Here is a 9,402-nt window from a genome sequence, read left to right as displayed (position 1 = left end):
TTTTTTGACAGTATAGTATAGCTCTCCATTTATTTAGGTCTACTTTAATGCCTTTGAATAACATTTTGTGATTTTTTTAAATGGAATTTTTTAAAATTTAATTTCTTTTCTGTGTAACAGAATTCATTGTTTATGCATCACACCCAGTGCTCCATGCAATACATGCCCTCCACAATACCCACCACCAGGCTCCCCCAACCTCCTACCCCCCACCCCTTCAAAACCCTCAGATTGTTTTTCAGAGTCCACAGTCTCTCATGGTTCATCTCCCCCTCCAATTTCCCTCAACTCCCTTCTCCTCTCCATCGCCCCATGTCCTCTGTGTTATTCCTTATGCTCCACAAATAAGTGAAACCATATGATAATTGACTCTCTCTGCCTCCTGCTTTTTTTTTTTTTTTAAGATTTTATTTATTTATTTATTTGACAGAGAGAGGTCACAAGTAGGCAGAGAGGCAGGCAGAGAGAAGAAAGCAGGCTCCCTGCTGAGCAGAGAGCCCAATGCAGGGCTTGATCCCAGGACCCTGAGATCATGACCTGAGCCAAAGGCAGAGGCTTAACCCACTGAGCCACCCAGGTGCCCCTCCTGCTTTCTTTTGATTAGTGTTGGCATGGTGTATTTTTCTTGACCCATGTAGTTTTAATTTATGTGTCTTTATATTTAAAGTGTGTTTGGGCACCTGGGTGGCTCAGTTGATTGAGCATCTGCTTTCGGCTTGGGTCATGATCCTGGGGTCCTTGGATTAAGCCCCGCGTCAGGCTCCCTGCTTCCGGGGGAGCCTGCTTCTCCCTCTCCCTACTTCTCCTCCTGCTTGTGTTCTCTCTTTCCTCTCTATATCAAATAAATAAATGAAATCTTTAAAGTGTGTTTACTATAGACAACACATATTTGGGTCTTCTTTCTTGATCAGCTGTGACAGTCTTTTTTATTTTTAAAAAAATTTGAAACAGAGAGTGTTGTGTGAGTCGGGGGGGGACTTCAACCAGACTCCCCGCTGACCACGAAGCCCACTGTGGGACTCGATCCCATGACCCATGAGATCATGACCTGAGCCAAAACCAACAGGCAGATGCTCAACCAACTGAGCCACCCCAGCACCCCACAATTTGTCTTAATTGGTACATTTAGACCACTGATGCTCAAAGTGATCATTGATATATTAATACCTACCTTATTTGTTACTGTTTGCCCTTTTTCTTATTTTTATCTTCCATTTTCCTGCCTTTTTTGGCTTTAATTGGGGATTTATATGATTCCATTTTCTCCTTTTTGTATACTGATACCTGTTTTAAAACCTGTTTTAGTGGTTCCCCTAGAGTTTTCAATATAAACTTACAACTAATCCAAGTTCACCTTCAAATACTATTATGCCACTTTTTGTGTTATGAGAATACTTTATAACAAAGTAATCCTAATTCCTCCCTTTTGTCCCTTCATTGCTGTCATTCATTTCACTTGTACATAAGCATACACACACATAAAGTATATATAGTTGAATATAGTGTTGCTATTATTTTGGACAAAGTTATCTGTTATTTCATAGAATAAGTAAAATGAAGCTTTTAATTTTACCTTCACTATTCCCTCTCTGATGCTCTTCCTTTCTCTCTGGATCAGAGTGTTTCAAACCTATATCATTTTTTTTCCTCCAAAGAACTTCTTTTAATATTTTTTGCAAGACAGCTCTCCTGGCAAAAAATTCCTTCAATTTTGTTTTGAGAAAATCTTTGTTTGTTTTGTTTTGAGAAAATCTTCGTCTTCACTTTTGAAGAACACATTCTAGGTCCTAAAACACACTGGAATTTTTTAAAGAATAAAAACCATACCATTCCTGTTTACTTAGCTATGCTACAGAATTCTAGGTTGGTGGTTTTCCCCCCCTCAACACTTTTAAATATTTTACTCCTCTCTCTTCTTCCTTTCATGGTTTCTGGAAAGTTGGTTGTTATTCTTAAATCATTTTTCATCTATAAAGTAGATAGCAAATTGTCAATTGCTGTCAGGTTTTCCTACCCTGGCATTGGTTCCCATGGAGATAACTGCTCCAGTATGTTGTGGTTTTCTGTATTTGCCTGTCTCTCCGATCTGGGGGACAGTGGCTTGAACTTTGACCTTATGGATCTAGGAAGAGCTGTTTGTTCAGCTTTTTACTTGCTATTAGAACAGGGTAGCTACTTCTAAACTTCTTACATGCAGGACTAGAAACTGGAAGTCTAGAATTCTCAAAGTAATTTTTAAAATGTTTTGTCTTCATATATTCTTGTCAAAGAGAGGCCTGATCCCAATGGTGTTAACTTGTATATAACTTGTTTTCTTTAGCCTCTGGCAGTTTTTAGAATTTGTTCTGTAGTGTTGGTATTTTGAAATTCTCCTTTTAAAACTTCATCAGGTTCTATACTGACTGGGGATGAACCTTTTTAGTCCTAAGACTTTTCAGACCAAAGGACTTTCTTCCAGTTGATTTTTTTTTTAAGATTTTATTTATTTGACAGAGAGAGATCACAAGTAGGCAGAGAGGCAGGCAGAGAGAGAGAGAGAGGAGGAAGCAGGCTCTCCACCGAGCAGAGAGCCCGATGCGGGACTTGATCCCAGGACCCTGAGATCATGACCTGAGTCAAAGGCAGAGGCTTAACCCTCTGAGCCACCCAGGTGCCCCTCTAGTTGATTTCTTTCTCTGTGTTTTCTCATTTATCTCCTTTCTGTTTAGGTAGATGTTGTGATTTTTGGACCTGTCTCTGTGTCTTTTAGCTTTCCTTCCTACTTTCTCCTTCTGTACTTCTAGGTCGAGTAATGGGAGACACCTGTGATCATCCTGCTGTCAGATTTGCTCTTTAGCTGTATCCCTGGACTATTTGGCTTTGGTTTTGTTTTTCCTTAATGGCTCTGATATCCTCTTGTATGCCTTTGGGATATTAATTAGAGTTCTTTGGTCTGTGGACTTTACTTTTTTAATTTTTTTTAGATTAAAAAAAATTGTCAGGGAGAGAGTGCACAAGCAGGGGAGAGGTAGGGAGAGGGAGATGCAGGCTCCCCGCTGAGCAAGGAGCCTGATGTGGGACCCGATCCCAAGACCCTGGGATCACAACCCAAGCCGAAGGCAGGTGTTCAACTGACTGAGCCACCCAGATGTCCCTAGTCTGTGAACTTTCAAAAAAATTTTTCGTTGTTTGGGCCTTTCATAGTGGTTTTCTTGAAAGAGTTTGGCAATTCATGGTTGCAATTTGGTTGCTCATTATTGCATTGTAGTTTTTTTGGTGGATTTTTTAAAAAAGATTTTATTTATTCGAGAGAAAGAGTGCATGGGGTGGGGAGAGCGAGGAGCAGAGGGAGAGGGACAAGCAGACTCCACACTCAGCGTGGAGCCTGATGGAGGGCTTGATATCAGGATCCTGAGGTCATGACCTGAGCCAAAACCAAGAGTCAGACACTTAACCAATGGAGCCACCCACCCGTAGATGTTTATCAGAGCCCATGATGGGAGCAGTGGGCTAGGCTGCCAGGTGAATATACGCCAGTATTTTGATTCTGGGTATAGGGTGCTCTTCTCCTTTTGAGGGTAAAGCAAGTACCTGGGGGGCACTGCGCTGCTTCTCCAGTTCTAATGGCTTCAGTTACTGTTCTGTTATAGGCTGGGTATAGACATCCCTTCTGCCTACCACTTGGCCCATGGTTGGGGAATGGGACTTACTTAGCTACTCTGCATCAACTCCCTAATGAATCACCCTGCCCAGCACCCATCAGTACCCTCCTGCTCTCTGCATCTGTTGATCGAGGTTCCAACCCATTCCTCTGTAGCAGTCTTTATTGGATTTGTGTTGTAGTTTCCTAATTTTATTTGCCCAGAGCTTTGATTCCATCTACTTTTGAAGTTTCTGTCATTTGTCAAAATTTCTACTCTTTTGCTAGCCCCTATTTTTCAGTGCTGTAGCAGATTCTCTTATTTTTCTTCTGCTTTAGCACTTTATATAGGATTTAGCATTGAGAGGGATAGTAGGTGGTTGGTTCTGTCCTATCTGCCATCTTGATCCAGTCTTACTACCACTTTGAGAAAACAGAACAAAAACTCTTTTGTAGCCTTTTATTTCAGTTAATTTCCTTGAAAAGAAATAGCTACAGTGGCTCCTGGGACAGTCCTCTAGTTATAAAATACATTGTACTATTATTATTCACAGAAAGTATTGTTTACGAGGGACTATTGAAGTATCAGCTCTTCGCTTTCTAACATGCACAATTTTGTGAGCCCCTACTCAATACTAAAAACAGTGAATACTATGAGGGATCATGAAATAGTTTTAGTGATAACTGATTTTATTTGCATTGAAAAATTAGGGATAATAGAACGATCTCCAAAAACTACTCAGTTGGTCAGGTTCATAGTGGTATAAAATGTTCTTTTTGTCCTCCTTTTTTAAACAATGAGTTAGACATCCATCCATGAAAAAAAGGACTGTTGTGGGAGTTGGGGGAACGAGCACCATCTGCCAAGAGACCTAGGAGGAGTCTTGCCCACCTGTGCATCCAGTAATAAGCAGACAGACCTTGTTACAGGCTACAGAACCAACAAAACTGCCTCAAACCTTCTTGCTGCAATAAGGGACAAACCTAGAGAGTGCTGTCCTAGGTGGATATGCATGGATGACAAAGAATTCACAAAAAATCCAGACTTCCCAAGAGGAGATTCCAGGACACTATGGGAACAAAAAACACAAATCTGGTCCAGTGCGGACTATAAGAGGAACTTTCACAAAGCAACACTGCACAGGGCTAAACTATCCAACAGTGGTAACTCCTCCCATGGGGGAAAGAAAGAAGTAAGTGCCTGACTACCCCAGTGGTGAGCGACCTTTACGACTGGGGCTAGGGTGGTCTGGGAAAAAACAAGATAAGAATATTAAAGGGCATCAAAAGAATGTAGTTCCTGCTCACAGAACTCAGAAGTCTGCCCACAAGCCTCTGGATGTGATTCACCCAAGTTTCACTCCACTGGGTTGGGTCCACAGTCACCCCCAAGACTCCAAGGGCTAAATAACATCCCCATCCACCCTGCAGCCAGCTCCCTGTGCATGCTGGAGTGCAACTGCAACAGTAAGTGGAGTAAACACCATCAGAAAGACCAGGATGGGGGCGGGGTGGGGGAGTGGTGCTAGGGAGAATCCACAAACTTGAGCTATAGCACCACCTTCTGGAAAATGAGAGGATTCCTGTGGGCACTGGTGAAAGGTAAGAACCAGGGAAGCCACAAAAGCTTAAGAATTCTGCTACAAGAGGGACAGAAAAAGTGTATGTAGCCAGGTATATCCATACAAAAGCAGAGAAAACCCCAAATATAACAGCACCAATGAATAGTATACCCTATCTGAAGGCAACTGGTAAAGTTTTAAGGAGATGTCAGCTACTTCAAATGTGAAAGGAGCAAGCCAAACTACAGGAACATAAAAATCAAGGAAACACATCATTACCAAAAGAAAATAATTTTCTAATAACCATGCTCTCAAAAGCATGGAATTTTGCGATCTTCTGATAATTCAAAATAGCTGTTTTGAAGAAACACAATGAACTACAAGAAAACTCAGACAATTCAATGTAATTAGGGAAAAAATAATGAGCAAAATGAGTTATTTTCCCAAGAGACAGAAATCACAAAGAACGAAAAAGAAATTCTGAAGCTGAAAAATTCCATGAATAAAATGAAAAAAAAAAAAAGCAACAGAGAGAATCTGCAGCAGAATAAAAGCAAATGAGCAAATGGAAGAAATAAGTGTTTTGGAGGACAGGAATTCTGAAATAACACAAAGTTTAAAAAAATGAATAAAAAAGAATGAAGAAATCCTGTGTAATCAATAGGATTCTATCAAAAGAACAAATACTAGATAACGGGGGTTCCAGAAGGAGAAGAGAGGAAGAAGGAGGGGGGCAGAAAATTAAATAATGGTCAAGAACTTCCCAAACCTGGGGAGAGATTTGGACATGAAAGTTACATGTCACCCTAGATAAGTTCCTGAAGGTTACAGGTCACCCTAGATCTCAAAGAAAAGACCTTCTCTAAGACACATTATAATAAAACTGTTAAAAATCAAAGAGAGAATCCTAAAAGCAGTCAGGGCAAAAAGCCTGTAACCTACAGAGAAACTCCTGTTAGGTTATGAGCAGATTTCTTGGCAGAACTATAGGTCAGGAGAGTGTGGGATCAAAGTGTTGAAAGAAAAAAACTGACAGCCAAGAATACACTATCTGACAAAGTTATACATCCGGTATAAAGGAGAAATATTTTCACACACAAAAACCGAGGGAGTTCATCACCACTAGTCCAGCCTTGAGGTAAATGCTGAAAGGAGTTCTTCAAGCTGAAAAGACATTAATCAGCAACATGAAGACACAGGAAAACACACTGGTAAAGGTGCTGTATATGCAGTACATATCTATCTATATATATATATATATATATATATACAGTCAGAAAACTCTAATTCTGAAATAGGATGTTTGTTAACCACTTAACTGTAGTATAAAGCTTAAAGGGGAAGAGTATTAAAAATGATAGCTACTATAATTTGTTAATAAACAATTTATATTTATATATATGTTTTTACATTATATAAAAAATATATATTTATATTTTGAGTAAATTATGACTTCAAAATATAAAAAGTTAAACCAAAAGGATGAAACTTTTTAGACAACTGAAGCTCAGCCGCTATCAACTTAAAATGGACTGTTTTATTGATGAGACATTTTATGTAAGCCTCCTGGTAACCACAAAGCAAAAACCTAGAATAGATTCACAAAAAATACAAAAAAGGGAAAGAAAACATACCACCATGAAAGGTACGCAGAACAGAGGGAAAAAGAAAAAACGGAAATACGAAACAACTAGAAACCAATTAATAAGATGGCATTCGTAAGTCCTTACCTATCAATAATTTTAAATATAAATGGGTTGAATTCACTAAAAAGGCAGAGTAGCTGGAGGGATTTTAAAAAAAAACCAACTATATGCTGCCTACTAGAGACTCACTTTTGCTTGAAGGACAAAGAAGCTCAAAGTTACAGGACAAAAATTAGCATACAGAATCAGCTTGCATGTCTATACACTAATATTGAAACATCTAAAAAAATAAAGCTATCCCATTTACAATAAAATACTTAGGGATAAATTTAACCAAGGACATGAAAGATCTGTTCAATGAAAACCACAAGACTTTGATGAAAGGCACCGAAGTCGGAAACAAATGGAGAGATCTCCCATGCCCGTGGATCAGAAGAATTAATATTGTTAAAATGTCCATACTACCCAAAGCCATCTACAGTTTGGACAAAAACCCTATCAAGATTCCAATGGCATTTTTCAAGAAATAGAATAATCCTAAAATTCGAGACCACAACTAGGCAAAGCAATCCCAAAAAAGAAATAAACCAGAGGCATCTCACTTCTTGATTTCAAACTATACTACAAATCTATAGTTAAAATAGTACAGTACTGACATAAAAACAGACACATAGACAAGAGAGCCCAGACATCAACCTTTACATACCCAGTCAACTAATATTTGACAAGGGAGCCAAGAACACTCAGTGGGAAAAGAAGTTAAATAGTGTTGGAAAAACTGGATAACCGGGGTGCCTGGGTGGCTCAGTGGGTTAAAGCCTCTGCCTAGGCGGGTTAAAGCCTCTGCCTAGGCTCAGGTCATGATCCCAGGGTCCTGAGATAGAGCCCTGGATCGGGCTCTCTGCTCAGCAGGGAGCCTGCTTCCCCCTAAAAAGAAAAAAAAAAAAAGTGGATAACCACATGCAAAAAAGTGAAATTGGACCCCTTATGCCACTCACAAAAATTAACTCAAAATGGATTAAAGTCTTAAAGAGCAGATGTGATACTGTAAAACTCATGGAAGAAAACATAGGGAATAAGCTCCTTCAACTGGTCTGTGCAGTGATATTTTGGATATGACCCTAAAAGGACAGGCAACAGAGGCAAAAACCAACAAGCAGGACTACATCAAACAAAAGCTTCACAGCAAACAAACAATAATAAAAAAAAAAAAAAAGAAAAGGTAACCTGTGGAATGGGAGACATTTTGCAAATCATTTATCCTGTAAAAGGTTAATATTCAAAATACATGAAGAACTCATACAATAACAAATCAATTAACAAACCCCCCCAAAAATCTGATTACAAATGGGCATAGGAACTAAGTACTTTTCCAAAGACATATAAATGGCCGACAGGTACATGAAAAGGTATTCAACATCCCTAATCATTAGGGAAATACAAATCAAAACCACAATGTGATACCACTTCATACCTATTAAAATGGCTATCATCAAGAAGAGATAGAAGAGGGTGGTTGGGTTATGGACATTGGGGAGGGTATGCGCTATGGTGAGTGCTGTGAAGTGTGTAAGTCTGCTGATTCACAGACCTGTACCCCTGGGGCAAATAATACATTATATGTTAATTTTTTTTAAAAAAGAGCAAATGTTGATAAGGATATGAGGATAAAGAAATGCTTGTACACTGTTTGTGGGAACTTAATGGGTGCAGCCACTATGGTAAGAAATAATGGAGGCTCCTCAAAAGATTAAAAATAGAACTACCATATGATCCAGGATTTCCTCTTCTGGATATATATCCAAAGGAAATGAACAAAGGATTACAAAGAGATATTGCACTTCTTTGTTTACTGCAGCATTGTTCACAATAGCCAAGATATGGAAGCAACCTAAGAGTCTATCTAAACGGATGAATGGATACAGAAATTATGGTACACACATATAGCGATATTATTCAGCCATGAGAAAGAAGGAAATCCTGCATTTGTGACAACATGGATGGACACTTGAAGGCGTTAATACTGAGAGAATTAAGACACAAATACTGTATGATATTACTATATGTCAAATCTAAAAGAGCCAAATTCATAAAAGCAGAGGACTGCCTGGGTGGCTCAGTCGGTTAAGCAACTGACTCTTGGTTTCAGCTCAGGTCATGATCTCATGATCTCAGGGTCATGAGATCAAGCCCTGGGTGGGGCTCCAGGCCGGACTCTCTCTCCCTCACCCTCTCTGCCCCTACCCCCTGCTCACTTTCTAAATAAATAAATAAGTCTTAAAAAAAAAAAGGCAGAAAATAGATTGGTGGTTATCAGAGACTGGGGAGTAGGTTAATTGGGGACATATTACTTAGGGATACAGACTTGGAGATCTAAATCACAGCATAGTGATTACAGAAAATACCATATTATAAATTTCAAAGTTGCTAAGAGATTAAATCTTAGTTGTTCCCACCACAAAGAATTGTCACATAATTTATGTTAGCTAATAGAGGTATTAGCTAACAGTGTGTGTATACACAGACACACACAGAAGCTATACCTGTTTATATAAGTATTTCAAACACCTTGGAA

The sequence above is a fragment of the Lontra canadensis genome, unplaced genomic scaffold (genome assembly GCF_010015895.1).
Source record: "Lontra canadensis isolate GAN:19392208 unplaced genomic scaffold, GSC_riverotter_1.0 scaffold69, whole genome shotgun sequence".
NCBI classification, from domain to species: domain Eukaryota; kingdom Metazoa; phylum Chordata; class Mammalia; order Carnivora; family Mustelidae; genus Lontra; species Lontra canadensis.
Note: the sequence above shows the minus strand (reverse complement) of the source record.